Genomic DNA, 24,456 nt, shown 5'->3' on the forward strand with positions numbered 1-24,456 from the left:
AATAAAGACATTATTAGGAGCAATAACTTAAGGAACTAGTAGAGTGAGAGTGAGGGAGGATGAGAAAGAGAGAACCTGGACCTGAGAATTCTTAGTGTCTGCTGTTTGGCTGACATGGACACAATGCCAGACTTAAGGAATATGTCTGTCCTTAGCTGCTTCACCTCTCGAGCTTTACTTTGATATGCTCTCCAAAGAGTTTTGCTTTGATATCCTCTCCAAAGCTTCCCTGGTGGCTCAGATGGTAAAGAATCCACCTGCAATGTGGGAGACCTGGGTTCAATCCCTGAGGGGGGAAGATCCCCTGGAGGAGGACATGGCAACCCATTCCAGTATTCTTGCCTGGAGAATCCCCATGGATAGAGGAACCTGGTGGGCTACCATCCATGGGGTCACAAAGAGTCAGACACTACTGAGTGACTAAGCACACACCAAATATAAAACCTCCTTCTTCCAGTCTGGTGCTTCTATGAACAAAACTCTTGAAAACCTTCTTTGCAAGGTTTTGCCCTCATTTTGCTCATCCAAAGGCATTTTCGAAGTGAATAATATGGCTTTCCTTCCATTTCCTGCCTCCTCCTTCCAATTATGTAAACACACCACCAGTGTTTTAAGCATTAAAAAGGAAAACATGATATAGATCAATTCATCAATATTTCTAAATGAGGCTTTTTCATGATAGAATGTCTACCCAGGGACTAGGGCTCTGCCTTCTTAATACTGATAACCTTGGTTACTGGGACTGCCTGGAGGGTCTTTTGTTCTGATGCTGTTTTAATGAACACACAAACACTGTTTTCCAACTCAGAACAAATGTCCAGAAACACGTCCCCTCACCCTTCAGGAGTCCTTTCCTGATTTTGCAACTTGTTTTAACTCAAATGGTCCTTGCTGGTGGTGAATGTTCCCTCTGAGCACGCTGGGAGCTCACCTAATTGGGTCTGTCTCATTGTGACCTGAAATAGCGTTGACCTAGGGCTGACTCCCTGGCTGTCTCATCCTTCAGGGTTCAGCTCCAATAGCACAAACGACACATGCTTAGAGAAACCCGCTCTAACTTTCCCGCCTGCCTCTCAATGTGGATCAGGCACTTAGTAACCTCTTGGATTATGTACATCCTTCTGTTCTAATTATAGGGGGAAGAAATAGATATATTAACCTAACAGCTGCCGTAAAATCCTCCTGGGGCGGGAAATGTTTGTCTATCAAAGTACCTTGATTAACTCCTTGTAGTGGAAGGTGAGACCCTGAGGACACGGTTAGAAAGTCAGGAAGTGAAAGAGATTCGTAAATTGCTCAGTATTGGGAAATCAGTGAGGCTGAGGAGTAGAAGAGAGCAGAGAAGTGAGGGGAAATGGCAATGTGGCAAAAGATTAGAGACTGAATGCTGAGCACCTGTGAAGCTTGAAGGTTACACTCTGGTCCTCTGATTACCATAACTGATAGCACAATGGTTATCTCCACCTCTCCCTGGAGGAGAAAGAGCATGGGAAATAAAGAACAGAAAGTCTTTATGGAAATAGAGCTATGGATGTGGAGATGCATTGATAAGCACAATATCTCACTTATTCAAAAATAACAAATTCTAACACAGTCCATGACCTGGGGAATAGACCATGAAAGGTATGTAACTGACATCAAAGAGTCAATAGCAACCCTCAATAATAAAGCATAGCTGTCATTGACAGAGCTTGCACAAGACATCAGACGCTTCACTGAATGTTTCTCCTCATACACCATATTGTGCAATACATGCAAATATCACGTGCATAGTTCCCGTATTTCTGATAAGGAAACTAAATCTTGGAAGGCTAAATGAATGCCAACGTTCTCTGCATTAGAATATGATGGACCTTGCTCTCATTCCCGAAAGCTCATTCTTCACCAGACACATCTCAACCAGACTCATCTTCCGCAAGATAACCCAAAGCGCCTATTAAACCATATCTCCATCTTTTAGCATAAAATAGTCCCTTGGGTTACAGAAGAGTTTATTTACACTATATATAACAATTTAAGGATTTCCCAGGTGGCACTAGTGATAAAGAACTGCCTGCCAATACAGAAGATATAAGAGACATGGGTTCGATCCCTGGGTCAGGAAGGTCCCCTGGAGAAGGGAATGGCAACCCATTCTAGTATTCTTGCCTGAAGAATCCCGTGGACATAGAAGCCTGGTGGGCTACAGTCCATGGGGTTGCTCAAAGTCAGACACAACTGAAGCAACTTAGCATGCACACACACACACACAAACACACAACAACAACAATTTAATGTTATACAACTATTTGGGTGATTTATTTAAACATCCAAAACTAAACATTTAATGAGAAATGGTGGTAAGGAAACCTGAGAAGTAGATGCATTGATAACGCCAACAAGTGTTGTGAAACTGAATACCACTGGGTGAAGATAAAAGGAACAACAACAACAACAAAAACACACAATCCAAGCATTAAAAAAACATGGGTTCTAGGTCAAGCAGCCCAAGTGGTCACAGTACTTGGGTACAGAACGCGGCTATGAAGAACATTAAAAAGAAATCTTGTTTTCTGTTTCCCATTTCAACATTGCACGAAAGGATAAAATCCAACAAAAATTCAACGCAAATGGCTAAAATTAACGGTGGTGCAATGGAACAGCTCTCGCTATGGAAAGAGGTTTACGCTGGCCTTGCTCATGTTGGTGCTGTGACCAGAGGACCCCACCGTTCTGAGTCATCCCTTGCTCTTCTCCATAGCTGGAATATTAATTGTACCTATTTCTGAGGATCTTTGTGAAGAGGAAATGATGACATGTATAACAGGCTTGGCACGTATTATGTTCAGTACAGCTCTGTTAAGTCACATTTAAGGATAGCCTCATTGCCCAAATGGAAAAATTCTGGCATTTGGAAGGGATTTCCAACATGGAGCAGGTCTTTTCTGAAAAAGCGTATGGTATTCACTCATCATTAGGAGGAGAAACAGGAGGTGGCTTTCCCACCCCTGGGTTATCTGTCTCCACTTTGTAAGGAGAGCCACAACGTGTCATATCCACTCGCTCTCACTCTCCCATCCCAAGCAGCATTGCCCAGGAGACAGAAATAGCATTCATCGAAAGCCGCAATTACCTCATTTCACTGGCCTGTTTATATGAGATGTGCCTTGCCTCACAGTGACAGCACGGGGCCAAAAGTCCAGCAAACAGAGCCGCTGCTTGTCCAAGAAATGGCCCTGCAAACAGGAGGGGACAGCATGTTCCCTGAGTAGATTGGGACCCTTGGCTGTTTTGTGGGTGTTTTTGTTTTTCAAGCCAGAAACAGTGTCTGCAAACTCCTGGGGAATTCCCAAGCCCTATTCGTCAGGCGGCCAGGCTTCCTCTGACATCATCTCTGAGTGATGCGGGGCAGAGAGAGGGTCACACACGAGGCAATCCCTGGGCAACACTAGCACGATTGCGGGAAGTGAGAGGGCTGGTGCCAGCGTGGTCAGAAAAACAAGGCGAACTTTCTGAAACAGTGCCTGGTATTTGGTGGGTATGCAAGCAATCAGTCTTGAACAAAACTGACTTCCAGATTGTGCATCCAGTATATGACAGAGATGAGATTTTAACTAGGGTGACCAGTTGTCATGGTTTACCTGGGGCTAATGGGCTTCTCTGGAGATGTGACTTTGGGTGCTAAAATCAGGAAGTGTGTGCATGCTAAGTTACTTCAGTCATGTCCAGTTCTTTGTGACCCCATGGATGGTAGCCCACCAGGTTCCTCTGTTCTCGAGGTTCTCCAGGCAAGGATACTGGAGTGGGTTGTCATGCCCTCCTCCAGGGGATCTTCCCAACCCAGGGATCAAACCCATGTCTCTTATATTTTTTGCATTAGCAGGTAGGTTCTTTACCACTGGCACCACCTGGGAAGCCCCGCAAATCAGGAAAGTCTTGGGCAAATTGGATTGAGTTTATCACATTAGTTTCAACCCAGATTTGTCTGACTCTAGAACTCATGCCATTAAACATAAAACAAAAACCTGTCCTCAAGGAGACTTAAGTTTAATAGGGGAATTAAACATGGGAACAGATACTCATCATATATATTGAGAGGGCCTATTGCTTTAGAGAAGGATTAACAGCTAAGTCAAGCACCATTCGGCAGCATCCATCATTCCTCCTTTCTAAGAGCGATCCAGTTTTGTTCAGGAAATCCTTCTACTAAACATGTGTTTCAGTGAGCCGGGCCCTGAAACTGCATTCCCCTTGTCACTGATTGGTTTAGGAATGGGCATGTGACATTATGCTGGCCAATGAAACATGAGAAAAAGTCTTAGGGTCAGATTCTTGGAAATGTTTCCTTGTTCTTAAAAAGAAACCAAGGTCAACAAAAGCTCATTTCACACACTGGCTGTATTTATGTCTGTAAGTGACATTTAGAACCATGGTGGCTGTTTTAGATTTATCAAGGGACTAGAGCTAGGCTGGATGACGGGGAGGTTAGAAAGGACCTGCATCTTTTATGACATCATTGAGCTATTAAATGAACTGACCTATAGCCATCATACCTGAGGATTGAAGTGCATTGCCTTTATGTTGAAATTATTTGAGACAAGATGTTTTGTTCTATAGTCTACAACATTAAAAAAGATACACTATCCAAATGTGACATGCCATCAGATGAAGCAGAGATGCTCACCAGTTGATGACACAAGGGAAGGCTTTAGGAAGGATAAAACACTTTAATTGTGCTGTGGAGGAAGGATATAATTTCAGTCGACAAAACAGGCATAGGAAATAGCACTAGTAAAACTACAGAGCAAGTGTAACCTAGGAAAAGCTGGAGAAAAGCAAGTAGTCTAATTTGGCTAAAACAGAGGTTTATGAAAGTGATCAATGGAACAGGAAGCAGGAAATGTACTCAGGAAGTAAATCATAGAAGATGTGAATCCCAGGCTAAGTAAATTAGACTTTCCCCATAAATGATGAGAGAGCCACGAAAGACAGGTGGCTAGAACATCACCATACACCATCCCCAAACTATTGTTGACCACTCAGATTTCTCCTTCATTTAGATTTGCTGACTACATAGAGCTATAATTCTCAACTTTGGAAGCATGCTAGAATCATCTGAGGTGATTATAATCACCTCTTTCCTCTCTCTATATGCCACATACGTGGGATGTGAACAGAGTATATTGCTCTGGGACTGCATGATTTTTACTTTGTGATAAGCTCCTCGGCGCAAATCATAATTGAGAATAATGGACTTGGCCATCTATAACTGTGTATTTTAAGTTTCAGTTCAGTTCAGTTGCTCAGTCATGTCCAACTCTTTGTGACTGCATGAATCTCAGCAGGCCAGGCCTCCCTGTCCATCACTAACTCCCGGAGTTCACTCAAACTCATGTCCATCAAGTCGGTGATGCCATTCAGCCATCTCATCTTCTGTCGTCCCCTTCTCCTCCTGCCCCCAATCCCTCTGAGCATCAGGGTCTTTTCCAGGGAGTCAACTCTTCACATGAGGTGGCCAAAGTATTGGAGTTTCAGCTTCAACATCAGTCCTTCCAATGAACACCCAGGACTGATCTCCTTGAAGATGAACTGGTTGGACCTCCTTGCAGTCCAAGGGACTCTCAAGAGTCTTCTCCAACACCACAGTTCAAAAGCATCAATTCTTTGGCATTCAGCTTTCTTCACAGTTCAAATTTCACATCCATACATGACCACTGGAAGAACCATAGCCTTGACTAGATGGACCTTTGTTGGCAAAGTAATGTCTCTGCTTTTGAATATGCTATCTAGGTTGGTCATAACTTTCCTTCCAAGTAGTGTCTTCTAATTTCATGGCTGAAATCACCAACTGCAGTGATTTTGGAGCCCCAAAAAATAAACTCTGACACTGTTTCCACTGTTTCCCCATCTATTTCCCATGAAGTGATGGGACCAGATGCCATGGTCTTCATTTTCTGAATGTTTAGCTTTAAGCCAACTTTTTCACTCTCCTCTTTCACTTTCATCAAGAAGCTTTTGAGTTCCTCTTCACTTTCTGCCATAAGGGTGGTGTCATCTGCATATCTGAGGTTATTGATATTTCTCCCGGCAATCTTGATTCCAGCTTGTGCTTCCTCCAGCCCAGCGTTTCTCATGATGTACTCTACATATAAATTAAATAAGCAGGGTGACAATATACAGCCTTGACATACTCCTTTTCCTATTTGGAACCAGTCTGTTGTTCTATGTCCAGTTCTAACTGTTGCTTCCTGACCTGCATACAGGTTTCTCAAGAGGCAGGTCAGGTGGTCTGGTATTCCCATCTCTTTCAGAATTTTCCACAGTTTATTGTGATCCAAACAGTCAAAGGCTTTGGCATAGTCAATAAAGCAGAAATAGATGTTTTTCTGGAACTCTCTTGCTTTTATGATGATCAGCAGATGTTGGCAATTTGATCTCTGGTTCCTCTGCCTTTCCTAAAATCAGCTTGAACATCTGGAAGTTCATTGTTCACGTATTGCTGAAGCCTGGCTTGGAGAATTTTGAGCACTACTTTACTAGCGTGTGAGATGAGTGCAATTGTGTGGTAGTTTGAGCATTCTTTGGCATTGCCTTTCTTTGCGATTGGAATGAAAACTGACCTTTTCCAGTCCTGTGGCCACTGCTGAGTTTTCCAAATTTGCTGGCATATGAGTGCAGCACTTTCACAGCATCATCTTTCAGGATTTGAAATAGCTCCACTGAAATTCCATCACCTCCACTAGCTTTGTTCATAGTGATGCTTTCTAAGGCCCACTTGACTTCACATTCCAGGATGTCTGGCTCTAGGTGAGTGATCACTCCATCATGATTATCTGGGTCATGAAGCTCTTTTTTGTACAGATCTCCTTTGTATTCTTGCCACCTCTTTTTAATATCTTCTGCTTCTGTTAGGTCCATACCATTTCTCTCCTTTATCGAGGCCATCTTTGCATGAATTGTTCCCTTGGTATCTCTAATTTCCTTGAAGAGATCTCTAGTCTTTCCCATTCTGTTGTTTTCCTCTATTTCTTTGCATTGATCACTGAGGAAGGCTTTCTTATCTCTTCTTGCTATTCTTTGGAACTCTGAATTCAGATGCTTATATCTTTCCTTTTCTCCTTTGCTTTTCGTTTCTCTTCTTTTCACAGCTATTTATAAGGCCTCCCTAGACAGCCATTTTGCTTTTTTGCATTTCTTTTCCATGGGGATTGTCTTGATCCCTGTCTCCTGTACAATGTCACAAACCTCCGTCCATAGTTCATCAGGCACTCTATCAGATCTAGTCCCTTAAATCTATTTCTCACTTCCACTGTATAATCATAAGGGATTTGATTTAGTTCATACCTGAATGGTCTAGTGCTTTTCCCTACGTTCTTCAATTTAAGTCTGAATTTGGCAACAAGGAGTTCATGATCTGAGCCACAGTCAGTCCCTGGTCTTGTTTTTGCTGACTGTATAGAGCTTCTCCATCTTTAGCTTCAAAGAATATAATCAAGCTGATTTCAGTGTTGACCATCTGGTGATGTCCATGTGTAGAGTCTTCTCTTTGTTGTTGGAAGAGGGTATTTGCTATGACCAGTGCATTCTCTTGACAAAACTCTATTAGCCTTTGCCCTGCTTCATTCCGTACTCCAAGGCCAAATTTGCCTGTTACTCCAGGTGTTTCTTGACTTCCTACTTTTGCATTCCAGTCCCCTATAATGAAAAGGACATCTTTTTTGGGTGTTAGTTCTAAAAGGTTTTGTAAGTCTTCATAGAACCGTTCAATTTCAGCTTCTTCAGTGATACTGGTTGGGGCATAGGCTTGGATTACTGTGATATTGAATGGTTTGCCTTGGAAATGAACAGAGATCATTCTGTCATTTTTGAGATTGCATCCAAGTACTGCATTTCGGACTCTTTTGTTGACCATGATGGCTACTCCATTTCTTCTGAGGGATTCCTGCCCACAGTAGTAGATATAATGGTCATATGAGTTAAATTCACCTATTCCAGTCCATTTTAGTTCACTGATTCCTAGAATGTCGATGTTCACTCTTGCCATTTCCTGTTTGACTACTTCCAATTTGCCTTGATTCATGGACCTGACATTCCAGGTTCCTATGCAATGTTGCTCTTTACAGCATCACCAGTCACATCCACAACTGGGTATTGTTTTTGCTTTGGGTCCATCCCTTCATTCTTTCTGGAGTTATTTCTGCACTGATCTCCAGTAGCATGTTGGGCCCCTACTGACCTGAGGAGTTCCCTTTTCAGTATCCTATCATTTTGCCTTTTCAGTCTACTAGAATATCAATCTGTAAGGAATACTTCAGGCCTTCTAACACTTCTCATTTTTGGCTAGTCACTGTCCTATCTACCTCTAAAATAATTAAAAGCATTGGCCTTGTAAATATACTATTACCACCATGACTGGTATCATTTTAATTGGGATTAAAAGGAAATACATAGAAGTTAAATGACATGTTCAAACCCAACCTGAATATTAGTATATGATCTGGGACTAGAAACAAAGCTTCCAAAGTATTTATCTAGCTAGCAGTCCTTCCACTAAACTGAGTTGTTTTCTCAGTTATATCTATTTCCCCAAAAGTTTTCTATTTTTTGTGTAGAAAACATGTGCTATATTTCTCTATCTCCTCCTATCTACATCCTCCCACTGTAGCATTTTTGAGTACCTTTCTTTTATATGATTGATTAAATCACACTTATCTGGCAATTCCAAAACAGTAGCCTGCATCAGAATTACCTGGAGAGCTTGTTAAAACAAACATCTGGGCTTCACCTCCAGAATCCTTAATTCGGTATGTATGAAGTGATTCGTATTCATAGAATATTCTCAGGTGAGGTCTAAGCTGCTAGTCCAAAGACCACACTGAGAATCACTGTCTGTGTGTGCTAAGTTGCTTCAGTCATGTCTGACTCTTTGTAACCCAATGACCTCAGCCCACCAGGCTCCTCTCTCCAAGGGATTTCCCAGGAAAGAATACTAGAGTGGGTTGCCATTCCCTTCTCCAGGTGATGGGGGCTTTCTAGGTGAGAATCACTGCACTCATCCAAATCCAGAGGTGGATTTTTTTGTCTGAAGTTTATTTTTTAGCCAAGAAAATCTGGTCTGGATCCTGGATCTGATGCTGTGTGACTTTGAGCAAATCGTCTCCTCTGTTAAGTCCCAGTTTTCCAATCTATAAAAGGGAGCTCTTTATAAATACGTAGAACGCTGTATCACACAGTTGGTAGCATATAGAAAAGATTCACTAATTGTCCATTTCCTAGCTCCTCGTCCCTTTATCGACTTCCTGTTGATGTTCTACCTTTCCCAAGAAGGGGAAATACAGTCTGGCTCTAGTCTTAGATTTATGACTCCTCTTGTAACTGGCTCTCCTTCAGTGAGCTTGAGTTTGCACTTCCTCTACCAATTGCTAACCGACATATGGAGTCTATTTCTAGGAAATGTTATGCAAATCATTTCAAAGAGGGGTAAATATGATAGGCAAATTATGTCAATATTATCCTCAAAGCAGTGTTTTGGAGATAAAACCTACCCCATATGTTCTGCTTCACTTACTTTCAAATTTTTAACAGTTTAACCATAGCAGCTGCTCCTGATCACTAATTGCCTGCAACATTAAACAATGGATGTGTATCAGTTCCCAGACTTTTCTTTCTGTGTCAACCTTAGAGCTTCCAGATATTTACAGATTTCTCCAGGTCGCTTCATTCTTCTCATGCTAAACTCTGTCAGCCTATGACTGAGCAAAGGATGGGATGGGACGGATCCAGGTGACCTTTGGCACAAGCCTTGGTGAAACCAGAGAAGTAACAGATGGGGTTCCAGAGACAACATGACTCCACACACAATCTTTCCATGACTCAAAGGACCTTGACTAAGTTTCCATCATCACTTCTGGTTGACGGGTGCTTTTCCATGTGGATTTGCTGGGAGCTTCTTCATCAGAAACTATGTGTAGCTGTGCATCTCATTGTCCATGCAAGGAACTGGACATTCGCTGCTGACTTTTTTTTTAATCTACTATTTCAAGTCAGTTTCCAAGGACTATTGGTGTTTCCATTTAAGCTCTTGATTTTCTCTGTTCTCTCAGTCCCCACGGCTTCTGGATAAGCTATCATTTTTTAAGTTAGGGTGAATATAATATCACCCCAACTAATATCACCTGACTTCTGTTGAACCCCACTCCACCCATGCTTACCACAGCTGGAATGATCTAAGACACAAATTGTATCATGTCATTCCCTTGAATCCCTTTCTAATGGCAAGACTCAGTCAAAAATAAGCTAAATCCAATCTCATCATCCTGGTTGATCCCAAAGCTACACTGTCCAATATGGTAGCCACTAACCACCTGACCTGCCTCTTGAGAAATCTGTATGCAGGTCAGGAAGCAACGTTAGAACAAAACATGGAACACCAGACTGGTTCCAAATAGGAAAAGGAGTACGTCAAGGCTGTATATTGTCACCCTGCTTATTTAACTTATATGTAGAGTACATCATGAGAAATGCTGGGCTGGAAGAAACACAAGCTGGAATCAAGATTGCCGGGAGAAATATCAATAACCTCAGATATGCAGATAACACCACCCTTATGGCAGAAAGTGAAGAGGAACTCAAAAGCCTCTTGATGAAAGTGAAAGTGGAGAGTGAAAAAGTGGGCTTAAAGCTCAACATTCAGAAAACGAAGATCATGGCATCTGGTCCTATCACTTCATGGGAAATAGATGGGGAAACAGTGGAAACAGTGTCAGACTTTATTTTTCTGGGCTCCAAAATCACTGCAGATGGTGACTGCAGCCATGAAATTAAAAGACACTTATTCCTTGGAAGGAAAGTTATGACCAACCTAGATAGCATATTCAAAAGCAGAGACATTACTTTGCCAACAAAGGTCTGTCTAGTCAAGGCTATGGTTTTTCCTTTGTTCATGTATGGATGTGAGAGTTGGACTGTGAAGAAGGCTGAGTGCCGAAGAATTGATGCTTTTGAACTGTGGTGTTGGAGAAGACTCTTGAGAGTCCCTGGGACTGCAGGGAGATCCAACCAGTCCATTCTGAAGGAGATCAGCCCTGGGATTTCTTTGGAAGGAATGATGCTAAAGCTGAAACTCCAGTACTTTGGCCACCTCATGTGAAGAGTTGACTCATTGGAAAAGAGTCTGATGCTGGGAGGGATTGGGGGCAGGAGGAGAAGGGGACGACAGAGGATGAGATGGCTGGATGGCATCACGGACTCGATGGACGTGAGTCTGAGTGAACTCCGGGGGTTGGTGATGGACAGGGAGGCCTGGCGTGCTGCAATTCATGGGGTCGCAAAGAGTCAGACACGACTGAGCAACTGAACTGAACTGAACTGAACCACATATGGCTATTTAACTTACATTTAAATTAACTACAATTTCATAAAGTTGGAAATTACATTCCTCAATCACACAAGCTACATTTCAAGTGCTCAGTAACCATGTATCCCTGGAAGTTACCATTTTGGGTAATGAAGATATAGACTATTTCCATGATCACAAAACTTTTTATTAGAAAGCGCTACTCTAAGTGTTGAAAACTGGTTAACACTATTTACTGTAATGCTATGAATGGCCATCACATCAGGGAACAGTGCCTTGAAACACTTCTGAAGGGAATGTAAACTGATGTGAGCATTCTATAGTGCAACAGTTCTTAATGGAATTAAGGATGCTTATCAGCTCCAGAGAACTATCACACAACTCACCAAGAGTACACTCAAGGATGCTTGTCACAGCAGTATTTGGGCTAGCAGATTATGGAGGACAACCAAAGTGTGCATGACCAGGGGACTGATGAGTAAAATATGCAAGATGCATATAGCAGAATACTGTGAAGAACCAGAAGCAAGTGACTAGATACACACACATCTATCTTAAAAACATATTATATTCTTACTGTGGAATATGAGTTAGCAATAAAATAATAATTTTAAAAGTTCTAATACATGCCAAAACTTGGATGGATCTCACAGATATTAAGTTGAGTACAAAAAGTTAGACATAAAAGAGTACATACTTTATGATTCCATGTTTATGAAGTTCATAGGACATGCAAAATAATTTTGAGTAATTGAAATCAGAAGAGAGGTTGCCCCTAATTGTAGATTTACTGTAAAGGGACTGAAGGAAACTTTCTGGAGTGATGGAAATGTTCAATGTTTTGATCAGGGTGTCCATTACATGGAAATATACATCTGTCAAACTTCCTTAACTACATGCTTAAGATCTGTGTGTTTTACCATATGTAAATAGACCCCAATAAAATTAGCTATTTTTTTTTAATATGTAGTTTTAAAGGCAAAAAGATTAGTTTCAGATGAGATACCCATGTATATACGCATTCAAAAACCACAATACATATTTTACAAAGTTACTCATAAACAAAAGGATATATAACAAAAACTTTGAATCAGTATTTTTGGTGAGGATCAGGGGACATAAATGCTAATGGGGATTAGGGATGAAAGAGATATAAATTAGGATAAAGTAAACTAGTAAAGTAAATTAGTAAGGGTCCTTAAATGGACCAGAGGTGATTTAGCCATGTGTGATCAAGTAATCCGACTTTCTGTGCATGTGTGCTAAGTCGCTTCAGACAAGACCAGCTCTTTGCTACCCTGTCAACTGTAGCCTGCCAGGCTCCTCTGTCCATGGGATTCTCCAGACAAGAATACTGGAGTGGGTTTCCACGTTCTCCTCTGGGGGATCTTCTCGACCCAGGGATTGAACCCATGTCTCTCACGTCTCCTGCATAGGCAGGCAGGTTCTTTCCCACTAGTAACACCTGGGAAACCCCAGCTTTCTGTACCTGAAGCCAATAAGACCTTCACTGGAAGAGGGTCTCTTTCTTTTTCTGCAGGGGTGGCTGATCTAGGATTGTGTAAAGTGAAGCCTGGAGCCTTGGGGAAAGACAGGGGATGAGGTAGAGAGGAGGGAAGGAGATAACAGCAGGAGGGGAAGAAGAAGACAGGAGGGAGCAGGGGAAGAAATGGAACATCTAGACATCAGAATTGTCAGAGTTTCTGAGCCAGCTCCATCTCTGGAACTTTCAGGAATGTGAACACGTACATTTCGTTTTTCCTCCCCTTAAATTAGTTTGAGTGGATTTCTCTCATTTGCTCTCAAATGTACTAGTATCCTAAAGTAATTTAGTGTTTTAAAGAATTTGTGTTAAGCCCTATTTTAGCATTTTAAAAACTTTTTAACGAGGAAATATTCAAATATATACACAAATTGAAACATTAACATAAAGAATTCTCAGCTTGAATAAGTTTTGGTAGATTGCTATACACTATATATTTCACACATTAATATGTACCTATTTCTAAAGTTAGCTGTTTTAAAAAATATAACCACAATACTGAGATCATTCCAATTTTTTCCCCTCAAATATTAACAAATACACAATATTCACATTTCCCTGATTGCTTAATAAACATCATTTACCTTTTTTTTTTCAAAGAAGGATTCAAATAATATCTAAAACAATCTGAGTAACACATGTCTCAAGTTTATTTTAATTTACAACTTTCTCATCCCACTGTGTGGTTGGGTATGTGTGTGCACACACACAGGAGCCTGCATTTATTTGTTGAAGAAACTTGGCACCTTCTATAGAATTATCTTTTTCTGGATTTTTAGATTGTATTATTGCTTAATATCTTTCTCTGGCTCTATTTTTTTTTTTTTTTTTTAGCCACATCTTAGTCCCCCAACCAAGTATGGACCTCAGGCCCTCTCAGTAAAAGTGTGGAGTTCTAACCACTGGACAGCCAGGGAATTCTCAGTCCTGTATTTTCTATGAGCTGATAAGTTTTATTTTAATTTAGAGACAAGATATTTTATCAGAGGTAGTCTATAGTTTTTGTTCTATATTAGAAGAAAATTAATGTCTGATTATATCTCTCCCTGTGATGTCCAGAGTGATCAGTACATTCTGGTGTTTTCAATTGGATCCAAAGACATGATACAAAGGGACTTATTTACAAAACATAGACGTCCTTATCAGCTTTTAATCTAAGGTTTGAGAAGCCACTGATGACCATTCATCGTTTCATTAAAGGTGTTGAAATGTTCATATTCTGTTACTCCTGTGTATAACAGTTGCAATTTCTCCATAAAGAAAGATTTCTTTCCAATTATTTGGATGCATGAGGTACAGTTCTTATGGGAAGTATAAGTTAATGCTTGATTCTTTCCCCATGTTTAACAGTTTTCAGAGTAAGTTGAAGCCTATAAAGGTAAAAAATGAGAGTTTGGGATTTTTGCTTAAAAGTATCTTTATGAGCTCATGGATTATAAAATATTTTATATGTTTAAATCTATTTCATTTATTATTCTCTTTGTGGACCAGATGTCCTCTTTTTGGCCAATGGGAGCTCTTGAATCCTTTTGGCACAGTCTCATTCACTGATAGAGTTACCATCAAGTGGATAAGATGTCCCAGGCTTCTCTCATGTTTCTGACTCCAGATCTGGAAGTAATCAATTATTTCTCTGAGGTGCCCTTTTTATTTTTGGTGGGAAATGGCATTTTGAAACAACCACCATCTGGAACCTAAGGGTGATCATCGCTACCAGTCATCACCCATCAAACATTTTTTTTTTCAGAATTTTCAGTGATCAGAGCTAGGAAATAGACACATTTTAAAGTGGAAACCACATGTGGACAATTTTTGATTTGGCTTGACACCTTGATTTAAAATTTTTATCTCAGCTGCTGACAAAATTTTGATTTTTAATACTTATTTTCTTTCTCTAATACTAATAGATAATATATTAGTATTAGACTAAGGAGGCCAATATTATTACTAACAATATCATTGTTGAAAGCAGGGTCATTTTGGCAGTTTATTTTGTTTTTGGTATACGTTACCACATTATCCTATTTATAGTCAATTAAAATGAGTCTTCCATGTGTGTCTAGGTCACCAACTTTGTTGTGTTTTGCTTTTTGATGGCTTGGTATTTGATTTTTATGAATTGTCATTTTTATATCTGATTTTTAAAAATTTATTTAAAATATTTTCATGGCTTCAAAGCCATGTTTACAAAATGAAGTATTTTCAGAAAAAGTTAGGTTTTATTTTAACCTTTACCAGTCTCCCTCTTCCTCCCTATAGATAACGGCTTTAATTTGCTTATGTTTGTTTATTATTCTGTTTCAATATATGTGCATATATGAATCTCAGATAAGAGGTTACCTAGGCTATACATGCTGCTCTGGACCTTGTCAAGCCTTATTTCAGAAATGAAGAATCCTTCCTTTGAAATATTCTATTTTCCTGCACCTATCCCAATTATTTAAGTAAAAGCAGGGGTTTACTTAGACCAAGTTTTATTAACAAAAGGCACACATAATTTGTAACCAATGAGAAAAGGACTTGAAAAGTTAAGAAGTTCCTTTGAAGGCTAATGTCTATGACTATTAAGACTCAGAGCAGAGATTCTTTCCTCTTTGGAGCTGAACAGATTTTTGATGAAGAAAGTATAGGTTTTGCTAATGGAAATCGCCTTGTGTATATACTGAGCTGGGTTTGTGGACATTAAAAGCTATTTGACATGCACTGATCCTCTACTAGTAAGAATTTGGGAATAGCAATTTCTTTCCTGCCCCTTTGATCTGCTCCCAAATCCCATGGTGGTATATTATGGCTGCAGAGAGCTGTAAATGTTAGCAAGCAGCAATTTGAAAGCCCTAAAAAAATGTAGTTGCAAAGGCAATTCAAACATCAGGTATCCTTCTCATCATCCAGACTCCAGTTTTAGAGCTATTGAGGGAATTCTGTCAAATCTCAAACTTCAGTGGATCACTGATCTGGTATGAATACTCAAGTTACTCTGAATAGCTGTATTTTCAGTGCAAGAAAGCAGCTATTCCTATTTTTTTCCCTTTCCCTAAAACTCAAAAACAAAAAAAATACATACACACACACACACATATTTCACTGAAAAAGCATTTCTTTCTGAGGACAAATACAGTGGTTTTGAATAAGGAGGTTACCAGTCTAGATGAATTTTGATTCCTACTCTTTTCTCATTGAGGCTTCCCCGGTGGCTCAGATGGTAGAGAATCTGCTGGCAATGCAGGAGACTGGGATTCGATCCCTGGGTCAGTAAGATCCCCTAGAGAATGGAATGGCCACTCACTCTAGTATTCTTGCCTGGAGAATCCCATGAACAGAGGAGCCCGGCAGGCTACACTCCACAGGTTGCAAAGAGTCAGACACGACTGAACAACTAAGTAGGCATGCACGTTCTGTCACTGAGGGCTTAATACATCCTTTTGGGAATCACATTCAGTAAGTGCGTTGGGGTGGCCAGTGACAAAGAGAGACATTGTATGCCTCCCGCAAGAATCGTGAAGTCGCTCAGTCGTGTCCGACTCTTTGCGAGCCCATGGACTGTAGCCTATCAGGCTCCTCCATCCATGGGATTTTCCAGGCAAGAGTGCTGGAGTGGATTGTCATTTCCTTCTCCAGGGGATCTTCCCGACCCAGGAATCGAACCCAGGTCTCCTGCATATCAGGCAGACACTTTACCGTCTGAGCCACCAGGGAAGCTCTAGAATAACTGTGAGGAATTTGAAGGATAATAACAAAGACAAAGATACATATGGAAAATCCTATGCTCTCTTTCTCCTTCTTATAGTTTGCAGTATAAAAGATAAATGCATAGTTTATTTTTAGCTGTACAAAATAAATTGCCTTTTACTAATATTGTTCACATTCAAACACACACACTGTATGTTAAGTATTTAACTGTTGATGCTATTTATTGGGGTTTCCCATCTTCCACAATTCTGAATTATGAAAAAACAATCTCTGTCCACAAAAATGGAAGGTATTAATACTTGCCTCAGGGAGACTGGCGAATGGGGAAGAGGGTGGTAGGGAGGATACACCTTTCCTTAAAGATCTTTGTCACTAACACTTAAGGACCTTGTGACCTCAAAACCTCTGAGTATCTGTCTTCATCCTTCTGAGTAGATAAAACAGAAATTGATGTCAAAACAATTGGCCATCTCTATACATTCTAACCAAGTCAGTAATAACTCCAGAAGAGATGAGCTGCCTTTTACTGTGTCCTTTGGGATTCTCAAACTGTCTGGCAAAGTATTTAAGCACCTTTTCTAAACTGACCTGCCCACACTTGACTCCCACTGCCTCCCTGCCTGCCCTCCCCAAACCACCCTTACGTCTCCAGAATCAGTGGAGATGCGTTCAGTAGAGATGGCTGAACTAGGCACTGAATGGGATTCTTGTCAACAAACAGCATGCTGTGTGGCCCGAGGCCAGCCATTTTCCTCTCTGCACATCAGCTCCTCTCACCATAAAATGAGAGCCCTGGAACAGTGATCTCCACGGCTTCTTTCAACTCTGACATTTGGGGGGAATCTACAAAAATGCTCCAAGATATTAGAAGAGTTCCATTTAAACACCTGGCCACTTTAGAAGGGCTTTGCATATATATTGTATTTCACTTGCTAAATCGCCAAATAAATCTGACATGAGTGATCCTCAAGAGGACCCAAGACCAAATTGCAAATGTCTGTTTGTGATGATGGAGGTCTTGTAATCTGAGCATTGATCCTAGAAAGCCTTTGGGTGCTTCTCAGAGTAACGTAAGATTATAAAGTGATGTATTACCCACGAGAAATCCTTTTTCATTTACATTTCATTTTCCTCTGTGGTATTTAACTCATTTTTTTATTATGTGCAGCCATCATAAATATTTATACTGCAGTGTATGATTGGTCAATAAAGAAAAATCAATACTGGGTTTTTGCTGCCCAGAAAAGAGATTGTGCTTTACCTGATTCTAATTAAGAATGAATCTAAAAAAGAAAAAAAAAAAATCAAAGGTGAGAAGGTAAAATAGGGAGCTAAGTGGAAAAAGGAAAAAGAAAAAAAATTTATTTATTTTATATTTAAAAATATTATATATATTTTACACTTACATTCACATTGATACACAAAAATTTTTCATTTAAAATCGTCTTTGCTAGTAAACCTCAGTTCAGCCTATCTGCCTTCCTATAGTGCCTATGAATTACAGAAAATGATGAACTTAAACACAGAAAGCCATCACAGTTACTTCATCATGGTTTTATCTGTCATTATATATAAAGGAGATGAACTTGGAAATAAGAAAAAAGTTTGCTTCTCACTTTCATAAACCATATTTCAGTTCAGTTCAGTTCAGTCACTCAGTTGTGTCCGACTCTTTGTGACCCCATGAACCGCAGCGCGCCGGGCCTCCCTGTCCATCACCAACTCCCAAAGTCCACCCAAACCCATGTCCATTGAGTTGGTGATGCCATCCCACCATCTCACCCTCTGTCGTCCCCTTCTCCTCCTGCCTTCAATCTTTCCCAGCATCAAGGTCTTTTCAAATGAGTCAGCTCTTCGCATCAGGTGGCCAAAGTATTGGAGTTTCAGCTTCAACATCAGTCCTTCCAATGAACACCCAGGACTGATCTGCTTTAGGATGGACTGGTTGGATCTCCTTGCAGTCCAAGGGACTCTCAAGAGTCTTCTCCAACACCACAGTTCAAAAGCATCAATTCTTTGGCGCTCAGCCTTCTTCACAGTCCAGCTCTCACATCCATACATGACCACAGGAAAAACCATAGCCTTGACTAGATGGACCTTTGTTGGCAAAGTAATGTCTCTGCTTTTCAATATGCTATCTAGGTTGGTCATAACTTTCCTTCCAAGGAAGAAGCATCTTTTAATTTCATGGCTGCAATCACCATCTGCAGTGATTTTGGAGCCCAGAAAAATAAAGTCAGCCACTGTTTCCACTGTTTCCCCATCTATTTGCCATGAACTGATGGGACCAGATGCCATGATCTTAGTTTTCTGAATGTTGAGCTTTAAGCCAACTTTTCACTCTCCTCTTTCACTTTCATCAAGAGGCTCTTTAGTTCTTCTTCACTTTGTGCCATAAGGGTGGATTTACCAAGTATCAACTGTATGCCAGGTAGTATTTTGATGTTTGTGTTCCAGCTGAAAAGAGCATGCTCTTTTTTATAATAGAAAGGGTAGACAAACAAAGAGGATAAATCCTGTTAGGTGATTTAAAAGCTTGTGTGATAGTCACTGGATGTCTGTTTAGATTGGCCAGAGACATTTTTGAGAACTAATTTTAAGACTTACAATCAGATCATCAAGAAAATTGCTACAATCCAATTGAGCAAGTCAAACACACAAACAAGTGGTTGTAATATAAGACAAGAAGTGACCAGTGCTCAAAAAACTCTTGTTATATTCATTGGGTGGTTTTTAAGCATGCAGCATCAGCATTATCTGGGAACTTGATAGCATGGGAGGATAGAAGATCCTACCCGAGATCTGCTTCATTTTAACACATTTTCCAGGTAATTCATATGCATGTACACATTAGAACAATACTGCTCATTAAACAAACAAACAAACAGGGAATTCAGAGGAAAAAGAAATCATATCCAGCTTTCAGTTGGAAGGGTTCCTTGAGGAATAATTATAAAAGCAACCCAAGAAAATGAATAAGATGCAAGTCATGCTCTGTTTATGATTTCTTCTCAACATTATTTAGAGGGATTCACAGCTAGACCATACAACAAGAGCTATCAGGCTAGAATTAACTGTAGCATCAAAAAGAATAAAAATACTTAGGAGTAAATTTAATCAAGGAGGTGAAAGGTATGTACCCTGAAAACTGTAAACACTGAGGAAGGAAAGCAAAGAATTCACAAATAAATAGAAAGCTATCCCACATTCATGTATTGGAAGGATTAATATTGTAAACAAATTTTATACTACCCAAAGAGATAGAAAGATTCAATGCAATTCCTACCATGACTCCAATTGCATCTTTCAGGAAAAAAAAAAAAACTTCTAAAATTTACGTAGAACTGTAGCAGTCTCCACATAGTCAAATTAATCTTGCAAAATAAGACTACAGTTGAAAGCATCACCCTTCTTGATTTCAAATGGCATTACTAAGCTATAGTAATCAAAATAGTATAGGATCATCTTAAAAACAGACACATAGACTAATGGAACAGAATCAAGACCCCAGAAGCAAACCTATGCATATATAGTCAACTAATTTTCAACAGAAGTACCAAAAATATACAATGCCAAAAGGATAGCCTTCAGTAAATAGTGCTGGGCAAAGTGTATGAAAGTGTTGGTTATTCAGTCGTGCGTGACTCTTTGCAACCCAGTGAACTGGAGCCTGCTTCTGTCCATGGAATTCTCCAGGCAGGAGTACTGGAGTGAGTTGCCATTCCCTTCTCCAGGAGATCTTCCCAACAAAGAGATAGAACCCAGATCTCCTGCATTGCAGGCAGATTCTTTACTCTCTGAGCCACCAGGGAAGCCTCCAGGCAAAATGTATATCCACACACAAAAGAATGAAATTTAACCCTTATCTTATACTATGAGCAAAAATCAACTCAAAATGGCTTAAAGACTTAAATGTAAGACTTCCAGAAAAAAACATAGGGTAAAATTTCCTTGATATTGGCCTTCACAATGATTTTTGGATGTGGCATAAAATGCTTGGGTAACAAAAGGAAAAATAAACAAATGGAATTATATAAAACTAAAAAGTTTCTGCAGAAAAAAAAAAAGCAAAAAATCATTAAAATGAAAAGGTAACTATAATTGGGAGAAAATATTTGCAAACCATACATCCGAAAAGAGATTAATATTCAAAATCTATAAGAAGCTCATACAATTCAATAGCAAAAACCCATCCAGTTACAAATGGGCTGGGTCTTCAAATAGATGTTTTTCCAAAGAATACATACATATGGCCAATAGTATATGAAAAGATGCTTACTAATCATAATTGGGGAAACGCAAATTAAAATGACTATGAAATATCTGTTAGGTTGATTATCATCTAAGAGACAAAGGATAAAAAGTATTGGCGGGGATGTAGAGAAAATGGAACTCTTGTACCCTTTTGGTAGAAATGTAAATTGGTACAACCACTATGGAGAAAGCATGAAGGTTCCTGAAAAACTTAAAAAACAGAACTACTATATGATCCAGCAATCCCACTTCTGAGTATATATCCAAAGGAAATAAAATCAGTATATTGAAGAGAAATCTGTACTCCCATTTTAATCACAGCTGTATTAGCCATAACCAAGATATGGAAATAACCTAAGCCTGCCTTCACAGATGAGTGGCTAAAGTAAATGAACTGCACACATCGATCTGGCCAGCTATTTAGCTAGAACAGGATATTATTCAGCCGTTAAAAAGAAGGAAATCCCACCATTTGTGACAACATAGATGAATCTGGGCTTCCCATGTGGCGTAGTGGTAAAGGATCTGCCTGCCAATGCAGGAGATGCAAGAGGTGCAGATTTGATCCTTGGATTGGGAAGATCTCCTGGAGTGGGAAATGGCAACCCACTCCAGTATTCTTGCGTGGAAAATTCCACTGACAGAGGAGTCTGGCAAGCTACAGTCCATGGTGGTGGCAAAGAGTCAGACACAACTGAGCACTAGAACAAGCTGAAGGAGATGGATCTGGAGGACATTATGCTAACTGAATAAGCCAGACAAAGAAAGAAAAAAACTGCATCATCTCATTTTTATGTAAAACCTAAAAAGTCAAATATATAGAAACAGAATAAAATGGTGGTTACCAAGAGCAGAGAGGTGGGGGAAATGGGGAGATATTGGTCAAATGGTACAAATTCGCAGTTGTGTGGGGTGAATAAATCTAAAGTTTTAATATACAGCATGATGACTATAGATAATAATATATATCAGATCAGATCAGTTGCTCAGTCGTGTCCGACTCTTCGAGACCCCATGAATCGAAGCACGCCAGGCCTCCCCATCCATCACCAACTCCTGGAGTTCACTCAGACTCACGTTCATTGAGTCTGTGATGCCATCCAGCCATCTTATCCTCTGTCGTCCCCTTCTCCTCCTGCCCCCAATCCCTCCCAGCATCAGAGTCTTTTCCAATGAGTCAACTCTTAGCATGAGGTGGCCAAAGTACTGGAGTTTCAGCTTTAGCATCATTCCTTCCAAAGAAATCCCAGGGCTGATCTCCTTCAAAATGGACTGGTTGGATCTCCTTGCAGTCCCAGGGACTCTCAAGAGTCTTCTCCAACACCACAGTTCAAAAGCATCAATTCTTCAGCGCTCAGCCTTCTTCACAGTCCAACTCTCACACCTATACATGAACACTGGAAAAACCAAAGCCTTGACTAGATGAAACTTTGTTGGCAAAATAATGTCTCTGCTTTTGAATATGCTATCTAGGTTGGTCATAACTTTCCTTCCAAGGAGTAAGTGTCTTTTAATTTCATGACTGCAGTCACCATCTGCAGTGATTTTGGATCCCAGAAAAATAAAGTCTGACACTGTTTCCACTGTTTCCCCATCTATTTCCCAGGAAGTGATGGGACCGAATGCCATGATCTTCGTTTTCTGAATGTTGAGCTTTAAGCCAACTTTTTCACTCTCTACTTTCACTTTCATCAAGAGGCTTTTGAGTTCCTCTTCACTTTCTGCCATAAGGGTGGTGTCATCTGCATATCTGAGGTTATTGATATTTCTCCTGGCAATCTTGATTCCAGCTTGTGTTTCTTCCAGTCCAGCGTTTCTCATAATGTACTCTGTGTATAAGTTAAATAAGCAGGGTGACAATATACAGCCTTGACATACTCCTTTTCCTATTTGGAACCAGTCTGTTGTTCCATGTCCAGTTCTAACTGTTGCTTCCTGACCTGCATACAGATTTCTCAAGAGGTAGATCAGGTGGTCTGGTATTCCCATCTCTTTCAGAATTTTCCACAGTTTATTGTGATCCACACAGTCAAAGGCTTTGGCATAGTCAATAAAGCAGAAATAGATGTTTTTCTGGAACTCTCTTGCTTTTTCCATGATCCAGCAGATGTTGGCAATTTGATCTCTGGTTCTTCTGCCTTTTCTAAAACCAGCTTGAACATCAGGAAGTTCATGGTTCACATATTGCTGAAGCCTGGCTTGGAGAATTTTGAGTATTACTTTACTAGCGTGTGAGATGAGTGCAATTGTGTGGTAGTTTGAGCATTCTTTGGCATTGCCTTTCTTTGGGATTGGAATGAAAACTGACCTTTTCCAGTTCTGTGGCCATTGCTGAGTTTTCCAAATTTGCTGGCATATTGAGTGCAGCACTTTCAAAGCATCATCTTTCAGGATTTGGAATAGCTCCACTGGAATTCCATCACCTCCACTAGCTTTGTTCATAGTGATGCTTTCTAAGGCCCACTTGACTTCACATTCCAGGATGTCTGGCTCTAGGTCAATAATATATGTATATATATATATACACACACACACATATTTTATTTATTACTTTTTATTCTCTTGTTCTTTTTTTTTTTTTTTTGAGAAGGCAATGGCACCCCACTCCAGTACTCTTGCCTGGAAAATCCCATGGACAGAGTAGCCTGGTAGGCTGCAGTCCATGGGGTTGCTAAGAGTCAGACACGACTGAGTGACTTCACTTACTCTTTTCACTTTCATGCATTGGAGAAGGAAATGGCAACCCACTCCGGTGTTCTTGCCTGGAGAATCCCAGGGACGGAGGAGCCTGGTGGGCTGCCGTCTATGGGGTCACACAGAGTTGGACACGACTGAAGTGACTTAGCATAGCATAACATAGCATTCTTTTTTTTCATTTAATTTAATTTTTTAACTTTACAATATTGTATTGGTTTTGCCATATATCAACATGAATCCACCACAGGTATACATGTGTTCCCCATCCTGAACCCTCCTCCTTACTCCTTCCCTATACCATTCCTCTGGGTCATCCCAGTGCAGTAGCCCCAAACTTGGGGCTAGATAATAATATATTGATTACTGGACATTTTCTAAGAGGGTGTGTTTCAAATGCTATATGGTGGCTCAAATGGTAAAAAATCTGCCTGCTATGTGGGAGACAGGGATTCAGCCTCAGGGTTGGGAAGATCCCCTGGAGAAGGGAATGGCAACCCACTCCAGTATTTTTGTCTGGAGAATCCTGATGCACAGAGGAGCCTGGTGGACTATAGTCCATGGAGTCGCAAAGAGTCAGACATGACTGAGCGACTAGCACTTATGTATTAAAAAAGGGAAAAAAAGAGGTAACTAAGTGGGGCGATACGTTAATTAACTTGACTGGAGTAGGAATTTTGCCTGCAATACAGGAGGGGCAGGAAATGCCTGGAAATGCAGGTTTGACCTGCCAGGAAATGCAGGTTTGATCCCTGGGTCAAGAAGATCCTCTGGAGGATAAAATGGCAACCCACTCCAGCATTCTCACCTGGGAAATCCCAAGGATGAGGAGCCTGGCAGGCTACAGTCCGTGGGGTCACAGAAGAGTTGGACATGACTCAGTGAGTAAAGAACAGGAGGGCATTTCACTATCCATATGTGTGTTCCATCAGCACATGCG

Source organism: Bubalus kerabau, chromosome 4 (assembly GCF_029407905.1).
Source record: "Bubalus kerabau isolate K-KA32 ecotype Philippines breed swamp buffalo chromosome 4, PCC_UOA_SB_1v2, whole genome shotgun sequence".
NCBI lineage: Eukaryota > Metazoa > Chordata > Mammalia > Artiodactyla > Bovidae > Bubalus > Bubalus kerabau.